Below are 13,450 nucleotides of genomic sequence, written 5' to 3'. Positions count from 1 at the left end.
CAAAATATAAAAATATAATTTATCTAAAACCCACTGCATTTTCTGATAGACTACTAGAGAACAGAACACCTATTTAACAGAGTTATGTTGATCTGTTAAATAAGAAGAATTTCTCAAACTGTTCCTAGATAAAAAGATTGTTGCCTTTTCACAATACTGTTCTTGGAATGGACTGTTTCCAGTTAGCAAATAATATGTTTGAATGCTGCCCATGTCAACTGTGCTTTCTTTCCAGTTCACTGGATTTATAGGAATTACATTCATCATATAGAGCGGTGGGTAAAAAAGTGGATAAATATTACAATTAATCCTATAATAAATGCATGGTTCCTGAAGAAATCAATGGAATAATTTCCTTACCATAGTTAGAATGCTTTTTGTTAAATATTGAGAAGTAAAAATAAAATCCATACCATTCAAATAATTTGATAAGTTCTGGGGGAAAATAACTTTGGACAATGTTTCAGTCTTCTGTAGTTAAGTATAAAACTACAATGCAAAAATAGTTCTCTTTCTGTTGCTGTTGCTTGCTTAATATATCTCTACTTATTTCTTTACAATATTTTTACATTGTTCAGTAGCTCATGTTCTCTGGCTAACTTATTGTAAGCATTCAAAATAATAAGAAATGCAATGCTAACATGAGCTCCAGAATAGAATAAACACAGTGAAAGATAAATTTAAAATAAACCCAATAATAGAAGATAGTAAGTGGAAGTTGTTGTGTCCTGAGCCTGCAAATGCAAAAGCTGCCCGGGACCAGACTGAGTAGCGCCAACCAAGCGCACATGTGCAAGGCGTAGAAAGTGCCTAGTAATGTTGCCATCTTGTCCAGGGAATGGGGACATATAAAAGGAGGCCTGCATGCCTTTGCTCGTTGTTGGAGTTTGAAATAAGCACAATAAAGAGCTGTTCCAGAAACATGTGTATTCTTCATTCGCCATTGCTCCCAGGACTTAACACTGGCGACGAAGGTGGGATGCTTAACAAGGAAAGCTAGAAGAAAGCTTTAAGGCTTACCCAAAAGAAGTCCTGGAAGGGAAAATGGCGTTAAATTCAGCAGCTATCCTGCCAGTACAGCGTTGCTGGAGGGTGAGTTTGGCTGAGAGAACCTTTCCCTGCAGAAGTGAGTGGTGCAGCACAAACTACAATGGCGAAAATCGGCCGCTTGTCAGAATTCGACGTCGCACACCCGGAACGATGGGAATCATACATTGCAAGAGTAGAGAAATATTTTAGGGTTAACCAAGTTCGTGAAGATGGGCTGAAGGCTGCCACGTTGTTGTGTGTATGTGGCCATGAGATTTTGAAATTGCTGAAAACCTCGTGGCTCCTGCTTCGCTGGAAGGCGTAACATAAACAGACTTAAAGAAACTTCTGAAAGAACATTTTCAGCCCAAGCTGTCCATCACTGCATGGAGGCACACGTTTGAACAAAGGGATCAGAGAGCAGGAGAATCTGCTAAGGACTTTATTGCAGCATTGAGGCGAGCAGCTAGACCATGTGAGTTTAAAGACTTAGAGGAAAGACTGCGTGATCGTTTTGTGTGTGGACTGAGAAAGAGACTTACAACAAAAGATCTTCGCGAAAGAAGACATTTCATTCCAAGAGGCTCTACAAGAAGTTACAGCAGAGGAAGCAGCAGGCGGAGCAGTAAAAAACATGTGGCCCACCAGAAGCCCTCCAGAGACTGTTGCTGTCCACCAGGAGAATGTGCAAGAAGATTCGGAAGAGGTTCCTGAAGATGAGGTGAATAAGCTCTACCAGGCACCAGAAGGAGACAGAGAGATCGCACAGAAAAGGCTTCAATAACTTCACAATGCTTCAGATGCGGAGGATGCCACAGAAGAGCAGACTGCTGGTTCCGGTTCGCCATTTGCAGGGCCTGTGGAAGGCAAGGCCACATTACAGCCATATGTCTGAGTCGTTCACCACAACCAAACAGACCCCACATATTCTTTCTCCTCGTATGCTGCGTTGGTCCATTTTCCTGTCAGCATATGACTACTCTTTAATTCACAAGCCTGGAAAGGAAATGGGTCGTGCTGATGCTCTGAGTAGATTACTCCTTCCAACACTGGAGCCTGATCCTGCTCCAGCCATTAATATTCTGTCCATTCAAGAGCTGCCTGAGTCTCCCCTCAATGCAAGGGATGTGGCTGCTGAAACTGCCACTGATCACACGTTCACATGTGTTCTGTCATGGGTGTTGTCAGGATGGCCTGACAGATGCCCTGATACTGAGTTTCAGAGTTTCTGGCAAAGAAGACATGAGTTGTCCACTTTCAAGGGTTGTCTGCTATGGGGAAGTGGGGTAGTAATCCCTACCTCACTGAGGACTAGAGTGCTGCATTCTTTACATGAGGGACACCCTGGCATAGTCAGGATGAAGGCGCTTGCATGCAGCCATTTGTGGTGGCCTGGCCTCAATAAAGCCATTGAGGCTCAAGTGCATGGGTGCCATGTGTGCCAACGGTCCTGGCCTGAAATGCCTCAGGCCCCAGTTCATAGAGGGGAGGAAAATCATACCCCATGGTCCAGGGTACATATAGATTATGCTGGGCCCTTTCAGGGGCAATTCTTCTTGGTTGTTGTTGATAGCCATTCTAAGTGGCTAGAGGTTGTTCCTGTGTCCTCCACTACTGCTGCCAAGACTATCCAGGTGCTGAGAAATATTTTTGCAACTCATGGCCTTCCAGATGTTCTCGTTTCAGATAATGGTCCTCAATTCACCTCTTCTGAGTTCCAGGTTTTCCTCCAGGCCAACATGATCTGCCATGCAACTTCTGCTCCTTTCTGCTCCTTTCCACCCATCCACCAACGTAATGGCTGAACATATGGTGCGCACCACCAAGGATGCCCTTAAGAGACTGACTTAACGGTAACTTAACGGTGACAGGTTAGCAGACTTTCTTCTTGCACATTGCACCACACCTTGCACTGCCACTGGAAAGAGCCCAGCGTTGGGGTCGCCAGCTCATTACCAAGCTGGACAGACTGCATCCTGACCAGGTGGTGTCTCAAGGGTCGCATCCACAACCACCAAGGTGTCTGCAAGTGGGTGCTCCTGTTTGGACCAGAAACTACGGGCCTGGTCATATCTGGGTGCCATCTGTGGTTTGCAAGGTCTCGGGGCCCTTGTCCTATGAAGTGTTCCTGGAAGACGGCCACGTTCTTTAGCGGCACATAGATCAGCTGCGTACGAGGCTGGAGTCTCACCCTTCCGCTCCTGGCTCTGCTCTGGGGGGGGGGGAAGAAGGCTATAGAATACATTCTGAGGATCAATGTCAGCAGCCAGTGCCGGCAGCTGAGGAGATCGTTGATCCCCCATCCTGAGATTCTGCAAGTGCTCCAAACAAGAATTCATGGGGCAGAGAACTACCCTACACACCAAGACGCACTCCAGCCAGGAAGTCACCCCGGGGGCATCCACATACCCCATACAGAAACAGTAACACTCCAGACAGGGAGGATAACCGGGGGTATTCACAGAACTCACAGAACACGCAAGAACTGGCAACCCAGCTAGGAAGCAGGTTCAATTCTGCAACTGCTTCCAAAAGGAGGTCCTATGTAAGTGGGGCAAGCAGAGAGGCCTCTCCTGACTCTGGTACCGCAGGTATGACCGTGGGGTCCACCGAATACTGGGGCCCCTTACACACACCTGTTTCACAGGGCATGTCCGAAAACAGTCGCTGGCTCGAGGACATAGGTTCTCAGGAACCATCCAGAATAGTTCTGGAATCCTCAGCCAACTCAGAAGGTTGGGAGAGTGCAGCTGCTCTCACAGAGCCTGGGGAAAACTCTGGCATTTCTGCCAGTATGCCCTACCAGGGGTCACCTGCAAAACCTGTGCATAAAAGTCCTGGTCTAGCGAGCCCATCAGGCGGGCCAGTAGGCCAGGTGCCCTTAAGGTCAAGTCCTGGTCTGTCCAGTCAAGCAGGGGACCTGTCAGGCCAAGCACCCTCCCTCATCCTGCGAAGGTCCCAACGGGTTAAGGCCCCTCCTAGACACCTGGATGAGTATGTAAGTTTCTTGTCAGCATAAGAACAGTACATGTCTATGGTGAAGAGATGGAACCTATGTGGGTAGCAACAGAACCCATGAAGCACACATTAGAGAGTGGCAACGAGTTATAGCAGAATGGATGTCTGTAGGATGGAAAGAAATTTATTATTATTTTATATTTGATATGGATTGTAAGAACAAGTACCGTTTGTGTTCTAGCTAAGAGGGGAGGGGTGTTGTGTCCCGAGCCTGCAAATGCAGGCTCGGGACATTGCAAGGTTCCTGGGCAATTGGAAAAGCTGCCCAGGACCAGACTGAGTGGCGCCAACCAAGCGCGCATGCGCAAGGCACGAAAAGTATCTGGTAATGTTGCCATCTTATCCGGGGAATGGGGACGTATAAAAGGAGGCCTGCGTGCCTTTGCTCGTTGTTGGAGTTTGAAATAAGCACAATAAAGAGCTGTTCCAGAAACATGTGTATTCTTCATTCGCCATCGCTCCCAGGACTTAACAGAAGTAAATGAATAACTTTTCAAGACTGACAAGTCCCCATCTCAAAATCAGTCAGTGGTATTCAGTACTACCCCTGTATCTTCTGTAGCAATAATGTCCTGCAATTCATTTGTCAGGTATGTGAAAAGCTCTTTTTGTCATGTCTAATGTATTTGCTTAATGACTTACAAGGGGTGGCGAGGGTAGCCAGGAAAGATTTCACCCATGCTGTCATCTGCCTGCTGCCTGAACTGCTACAGTCCAGGAACACTTTTATCAGATGACAAGTAGTTTGTCAAGAGAATGTCTCCATTCTAAATAGATTAAGTAGGATGAATGTTTGATTAGCTGTAGCAGTGGTCTGGTAGAGAGAACAGTGTGTGTGTGTGTGTGTGTGTGTGTGTGTGTGTGTGTATTCAGGCATTTATCTCCCAGACTCAACAATTCTTATTAAGTCATTCACTGTTTAGGAGAGAAGCACATAAGCTTTTTGCAGCTTCAGGCTTTTCTTAAAAATGTTTGCTTGCAGCTTATGATGTTGTCTAATTTGACTACTGATATGTCTGCAAACTACCAACCAAGATCAGAGAGCACGAAGAACTCCACAGTTCAATCCTGAGCAACAGATATTCTTTCCTATTTTAATTATTATCCAAATTTTGTACGATACTCTTCTTTCTGACCTGTCTGTGTATAGATATTTAACATGGATATTTTAAAACAGTATACCTTAGTAATTCTGATATAAAAAAGATATTCAGTTATGAATTTTGGAGTTTTTATGAAACAATTTTCACTGTAAAATTTATGCATACATATACTTGCCAGAGATGATATACTGTAGTATTAACCATCTTAAACAGTTGTAATCAGAAAAGGAAAAGTGTAAATTGATACAAGGATGAGATCTTTAATCTCAGTTTTATGGCACACCCACTTGTCAGATTTAGTTTATATTGAGACAGGATTAACATGTATTGAAACCACATAACTAACCAACTGGTGACAGAGTGGGGAATAAAATACAGCAATTAAAGACAGTGAGCTTATCAGCTGGAAAGTTAACTGCCCAGATTTGAGACCTGAGCAATAGCAAAGAGGTGAGCTCCTGTTATTTGACCCAGCTCCTGCCCACCTAGCAGTTGAAAACATGCAAATGTGAGTAGATAAATAGGTACCACTTTGGTGGGAAGGTAACAGTGTTCTGTGTACCTCGGTGTATAGTCATGCTAGCTATATGACCACAGAAATGTCTTTGGACAACACTGGCTCCCTCAACTAAGAAACAGAGATGACCCTTACCCCTTAGAAAGGGAAAACCTTTTCTTTTACTTTTATCTAACTTTTTATAAAGTAGAATCAGTAAGATAAAGCCAATGTAATAAGCTCAAATATAACATAGTTATAAAAGACTTTGGTAAGTCCTTTATCTTCTTCACAAGGATTTATAAAGCTAAAATTTTATTCCTGATCTCCTTTCAGGAAAGATGAGATAGAGACAATGCCAACTTATTGTAATTTAAAGGTGCCTGAAAATTTTGTTTGATGGTGTTCTTGATATTGTTTTATTGTTCAAAGTAACAAAGGATTGTTACTGCTATGGTATTATTTGTGTTATGCAACTTTTCAACTATGAATCCTTCCTGGTTCTATGTCTCAATCAGGAAAAAAATCAGTTGGGTGAAGGCTTTCTTGATGCTTTCATTTGGGAATAAATTGAAGCCTGGAAAATCAAAGAAGCTACAGACTGACAAATGAACAGTGAAAGTCAGATATCTCTCAGACATCTCATCACTAAATAGGGAAGAACCCCACTTTCCATCCATGAGATTTTCAGGAAAAATATATTTTTCATTGATAAACGTTTTGAACACAAATTCTCTTTTATCTAATTGAATGATTCAAGAATAGAGAGAAAATAGGATCCTTCCAAAGGCTGGACAGCAGCCATCCATCATTTTATTTTTTTCAAGAATTCCCCCCAGAGTTTAAGGAGTGCTGATTAAGCATTCTTTAAGCTAGACTTTCAGAAGGCCAACTCATTGGTATTATTCTTAATTCAATTTTTTAAAAAGAAAATTTAGCTGGACCACAAAGCCTGAAAAGCAAAAGGAGCTACTTCAGGAAGTGTTGTCACAGGTAACACACTATCTACTCCTACTTATTGTTCTATGTAAACATCTATGAAATTTTCAGTATGGAGATTTATAGCTCTTGTTAAAGCACATGCACTGAAACCCTTCTATGAAGCATAGTACGATCAAATTTAAGAGATATGCAAGTGACTCACAATATACTTCATAATATTTTGATGAATGCACAGGCTTCAATCATTCCAAACGCACTTTTTAATCATTTGTAGAATATGAAAGGTATAGGTAGAGAGAAATCTGAGAAGTGCCCTTCTGTATGGCCATTCTGCATACAACTTTCATATTTTTCAGCCAAGAGAGAGAGAGAATAGGTTCCACAGAAGAACTGACAGAAATCCCTGAGATAATCGTCCACTGCAATCTTCATGTTTCAATTTCTGTTTTACTTTCAAAAAAAATTACAGGAAAAATAGAAAAGTTGTTCAGTGCCATCGAACCAGCAGCACTGGAAATGCCTGAATGCATCTGAAAAAAAAAGTGGGAAAAAGACACAATAAGAATGATGCTGGAAAAATGCATAAACCATCTGTGGTGGCACAGTGGTTAGAATGCAGTATTGCAGACTAATTCTGCCCATAGCCAGAAGTTCAATCCTGACTGGCTCAAGGTTGACAAAACCTTCCATCCTTCCAAGATTGATAAAATGATTACCCAAATGGTTGGGGGCAATAGGCCGACTTAGGGCTGTAAAATACTATGAAGCAGTATATAAGTCTAAATGATATTGCTATAAACATTGGGTTTTTCTCTAAGTTTCTAATGTACTAAATTTGAAACTAGATGCTAGATTAAAAGAACATCTGTAACTAGCTCTATACCAGGGATGGAAATTTTATTTTTGATTAGATAAAGTTACATAAGACGGCTGGTTTGATATAGTGGTTACTACATCAGGACACCAGGCTACAAAACTTGAAGACTGTGAGTTGTAATCCTACCTTAGACACAAAGACAACTGGGTGACTTTGGGACCATCACTTTCTTTCAGCTCTTGAAAGACACAGTGCAAACTATTTCCAAGAAAGCTGCAGGGAATTCCAGGCAATCCCCAGGAATCAAGACTGATTCAAAGGTACTCCTCCCTTCCCCACCAAAAGGGGGTGGGTGAGTCTAATTTTGAGACATGAATGGGACCCTTGAATAGAAACAGCGCTATTTCCCGGTACTCTTTTATAAACTTTCAAAAGCAATTTAATGGACTTCCCAGCTGTGAAATTCAACTATTATGAATGATTATCTGGATATGCTCTTCTCTGGCTTTCTCTTGCCCTCTTGAGATACTTATTCTAAATAAAAACAAGAAAGAAAGAAAAAGATTCTCCTGTGTCTTCCAAAGAGTGGAAAGGAATTCAAAATGGGCTCCACAGGCTGTTATCATTTTGAACTGGTAAATTATAAATAACGCAGAGTGTTAGAGGAGGCAAATGAAAAGTGTTGTGTTTATTATTCAGCATGATTTAAGAGTACAACAGTAAGAAATCTGGTTTTCAATGAAACTGAATTGCCTCACTTCTAGACCACACAAGGAGAAATTCCAGACTAGAATGGAAATTGAAGACTAAATGTGCCTCTTTTCCTGGAATATATTTAAGAAAACTAATCTCTACTGAAAGTCAATGAATTTAATTTAAGATAAAACTGAGCATAGGAAAATCTCTATGTATCTCTGTGTATCTCTGTTTATCACAGAGATTCTTGCCATTGGTGACCCTGGAAATTACAATTTCCATAAAACTCACTTATTTATTCCATTGTCCAAGAATATCTGTGTGCTCAGATGGATTTTTTGAACATATAGCATTTCGCATTAGTTCCAAGAAAGAAGTGGCCCAAATGCCAAAATATATGCCATAGATTTGTTTCCCTCAACTGAAATCATGGAAGCATGTTCCACAAGAACAAACTCAATTTTTGCATTGGAGTTCCCAGTTTAAGAAGAGTTTGTTGTTGTTCCCTGTCTCTTTAAGTTTCATTCAGGCACATAATGAATGGCCCCATGTTACAGTGATGGCTTCTTATGCCAATCAATCGGAAGTAAATTTCAAGGCCCTTTGGGGCCAGAGGATAGAATCCCATCTCTATTTCCAGAACCACAAGGAGAGAAAGAAGGAGGGAGAAAACACACCAAAAAGAGGAAAAAGGAAATGTTGCATCAGTGAACCACAACCTAGGGTTCAATGAAATACAGAAATGCTATCCAGCATAAGTCAAGAACCCAAACTGTAATTCTATTACAATTACAAGCCACAAAAAGGGTGGGAGAGAAGCAAGGAACAATCTAACTCACAGAGGAAGAAAGAGGTGAATATAAGGAGGCGTATATAAGTCTTTCATGGAGATTTTAAAATGCTATTTAAAAATCTGTTTCTCTTCCAGAACTAGATATGGTAGGCTAACAATCAACACCAGGGAAGTTGGGCTTCCGTTTCCTCTCCTATTTTTCTTAAGTGTGGCTGGATTTCATCTCATTTATCAGAAGGAAAGGTCTGTAAGCTTTATTTACAAGGCACAGGAAGATTATAAATAGCTGAGTTTGGAACAGGGCTCTGATGCAGCATTACAAGAATGACAACAATAACAATCCAGGCAACCAGCCAACTTTTCTATTAGGTAATACATTGTGGCAATTTACTAATCATGATGTCATGCTACGACCACTTACCAACATTGCCGATAAAGGCAAAGAATGTTGAGATTGGGTCCCTAAATAACATTTTGCTTCAGTGTGATGCTCCAATTAGCTGCTTATTTTTTCAACTTTTTCAACTTTAAATAAGGCGTACTAGTCCAAATAAATGAATATGAAACCCTGCAATGTAAAGGAATTTTAGACTCAGGGATGTTCAAAAGTGCTCCGAAGAGTTAGGCTGATCTTACCATGCACTTTATATTTCCATCAAAATATTTTCAGTCTTTTGCATGAGAACTCATACTCAAATAATATTTAAATAAATGTGCGTTGAGTAAATGTGTGTTGAGTTTAAACATGCTTGAGACAAACATGTCCATTACCTGATTAAAATTAAAATAAGAAATAAGAAAATAAAAACAAACAAAAAAAACTTCAAGGTGTAGATTTGATGGACTACTGGGTCTTTTTCTGCCATCCGTTTTTTTCTGTGTTTCTGTGTTTTATTTGATGAGTAACCTAATGATAATCTGAAAACATGAAATATTCTGTTTTTTTAAGCTGTTCAGTTTCTGCACACACACATACACACAAAGAACTGTGCTATCACTGATACTTACAATGCATATTACTAACCATTCCCTATAGTGGCCCATTTCCACACGGCATAATCAAGACAATTAACTGTTAACCCAATCAGATCCTCTTGGCAGAATTTTTGAGAATGTATAGTAACCCTGGAACAGAATTGTCATTTTGGAACACAAAATCCCCACTAGCTTTCTCCAGCTACGGGTTTGTATTTAATAATAATAATAATAATAATAATAATAATAATAATAATAATAATAACAACAACAACAACAACAACAACAATAATAATAATAATAATAATAATAATAATAATAATAAAAATGATAAAATTAAACTGCTCTGGGACTTCAGAATTCAAACAGACAAGCACCTGCAACATAACACCCCAGACTTAACAATTGTCGATAAGAAAGACAAAAAAGTCTGGATAGTGGACGTGGCAGTGCCTGGAGACAGCAGAATAGACGAGAAAGAACTGGAGAAGATAACAAAATACAAAGACCTACAAATAGAAATAGAAAGACTGTGGCAAAAGCAAGCAAGGGTAGTACCAATAGTCATAGGCTCCTTGGGTGCAATCCCAAAACAACTGGAGCACCACTTGAACACCATTGGCATTGACAAATTCGCTATTAGTCAATTGCAAAAGGCGGCCTTATTAGGAACTGCTTCCATCCTGCGACGATATCTGTAATACCATCAAACATCCACATCTGCCTATCCCAGGTCCTGGGTAAGGACTCGATAGGTAGACAAAATGCCAAATCCAGTCTGAACATCTGGCTGACTGTGCGATGATCCATAATAATAATAATAATAATAATAATAATAATAATAATAATAATAATAATAATAATAATAATAAGAGTAAGAAGAAGAAGAAGAAGAAGAAGAAGAAGAAGAAGAAGAAGAAGAAGAAGAAGAAGAAGAAGAAGAAGAAGAAGAAGAAGAAGAAGAAGAAGAAGAAGAAGAAGAAGAAGTTGGCAGTGAAGGAATCTAGCAGAGATATACAACTGTTCTCATTTAGAAACCAGGCACCTCTATCTCAGGAAGAACAAAACCCTCTAACTAAAGAAATAAAAGAATTGAAACAAAGAATAACTGAGCATCTAGAACAGCACAAAAACAACAGAATAAGGCTACCTGCATTGAAGCTTGTTCCAAAGAAACAGCTAGCACAAGCATTAAAAGATGCAAATACTGCAATATCAAGTATAAGCACCAATTCACTGCAAGAAACAAACCAACTAATGTACAGCACAGCTGCAGTTATAACAGAATACCTGGGATGCAAAATCAACAAAGAAGAAAAACAAACAAACAGTGCACCAGAAAAATGGAAGGTTAGACTAGAAAATAAGATCAGCAAGTTAAGATCACATGCAAGCAAGCTAGAACAGATGAAAGAAAAGAAACTGAAGAATAAGAAGACCAAAGAATACCTAATCAAGAAATACCACTTAGAAACAAGGAAGATCAAGGAAGCACTGGAAATAATAAAGCAACAAATAACAGCTATAGCCAGGAAAATCAGTAGATATGAAGCTCGAATTGCAAACTATAGGCAGAACCTCCAATTTCAATCCAATCAGAAACGTTTCTACCAATCCATCAATGGAGAAACTGCAAGGAATCAGTCAGTACCTGACAAGGAAGAAACAGTGCAGTTCTGGAAGCAGATATGGGATAACCCAAAGAAATACAACAAGGATGCGGCTTGGTTAAAAGAGGTGGATGCAAATAAAACAGAAGTTGAAATGAAAGAACTAGTAATAACAAAAATGGTAGAAAAAAGAGCAAAGAAAATCAAAAATTGGTCAGCACCAGGTGAAGATGAACTGCATGGGTTTTGGTTGAAACATCTAACTGTTATACACCCACTCATTGCCAAGCAGTTCAACAATATACTACAAGGAGGAGAAATTGAAAAGTGGCTAACAACTGGGAAAACCTACCTAATAATGAAAAATCCAGCAAAAGGGGCAACACCAGGCAACTACAGGCCAATTACCTGCTTACCAACAACTTTCAAATTACTAACTGGTGTGGTAGCTGATGCAGTACAACAGCATCTAGTTGAAAACAATCTCTTTCCACCTGAGCAGAAAGGAAACCGCCCCAATAGCAGAGGAACAAAAGATCAACTCCTAATAGACAAAATGATCTTGGAAAACTGCAAGAGAAGGAAGACCAACCTGAATGTGGCATGGATTGACTACAAAAAGGCATTTGACTCTCTGCCACATGATTGGATAATAAAGTGCCTAGAAATAACAGGAGTCAGTAGAAACATCAGAAAATTTGTGCAAAGATCGATGGCACAATGGAAGACACAGTTGCAGATCAATGGTGAGAGCTGGGAGAGGTTAATATCAAGAGAGGAATATTTCAAGGAGATTCATTATCACCATTACTATTTGTTATTGCACTGTTTCCTCTGTCAACAATACTGAATAACTCAGGACATGGCTATCAAACATCAAAAACATCTGCCAGACTATCCCACCTCCTTTACATGGATGATCTGAAGCTGTATGGAAAAACATCATCTGAAATAGAATCGCTGCTCAACACTGTCCGTATATATAGCCAAGATATTGTAATGGAGTTTGGCTTGGACAAATGTGCCACACTTACTATCAAACAAGGAAAAATAGTGAAAACTGAAGGAATCAAGATGCCCCACGAAAATAACATTAAGAGTCTGGATGAGGAAGAGTACTACAAATACTTGGGTATCCTTCAAGCTGACAATATCAAGCACACTGAAGTCAAGAAAAAGATTAGAGGTGAATACATCAAGAGAGTGAAGAAGATCTTAAAGTCCAAACTCAATGGAGGAAATACCATAAAGGCAATCAACACCTGGGCAATCCCAGTCATTAGGTACACAGCTGGAATAGTGGACTGGACTCAAGTAGAACTAAAAGCAATGGATAGGCAGACCAGAAAAATAATGACAATGAATCATGCCCTTCATCCACGCAGTGACATTGACAGACTTTATCTACCAAGGCAAATAGGTGGGCGTGGAATGCTACAAGTACATCAGATGGTTGAAGAAGAAAAAATGGCTTTGGAAGAATATCTGAAGAACAATGATGAAGATGCACTGAAATTAGTATATCAGGAAGGCTTACTAACTACTGGAGAGACCAAAGTGGCCTACAAGAAAGACCAAATGAAGAACAGAATAGAGGCATGGGAAGACAAAGCACTACATGGCCAATACATGAAAAAAATAGCTGGGAAAGCAGATAATAATAAAACCTGGCAATGGCTAAGAGCAGGAAAATTGAAGAAAGAGACCGAGGGACTAATTCTGGCTGCACAAGACCAAGCCTTAAGGACAAATGCATACAAAGTCAAAATTGAGAAGACAGCAACAGACAGTAAGTGCCGCCTATGCAAAGAAGCTGAAGAAACAGTGGACCACTTGGTAAGCTGTTGCAAGAAGATTGCACAGACTGATTACAAGCAGCGGCATGACAAAGTAGCAACAATGGTGCATTGGAAGATCTGCAAAAAATATCATTTGCCTGTAAGCAAAAACTGGTGGGATCATAAAATAGAG

Source organism: Crotalus tigris, unplaced genomic scaffold (genome assembly GCF_016545835.1).
Source record: "Crotalus tigris isolate CLP2741 ecotype Arizona unplaced genomic scaffold, ASM1654583v1 scf7180000018822.470413, whole genome shotgun sequence".
Taxonomy (NCBI): domain Eukaryota; kingdom Metazoa; phylum Chordata; class Lepidosauria; order Squamata; family Viperidae; genus Crotalus; species Crotalus tigris.
The sequence above is the reverse complement of the archived record's forward strand: the minus strand, read 5'-3'. Positions refer to the sequence as shown.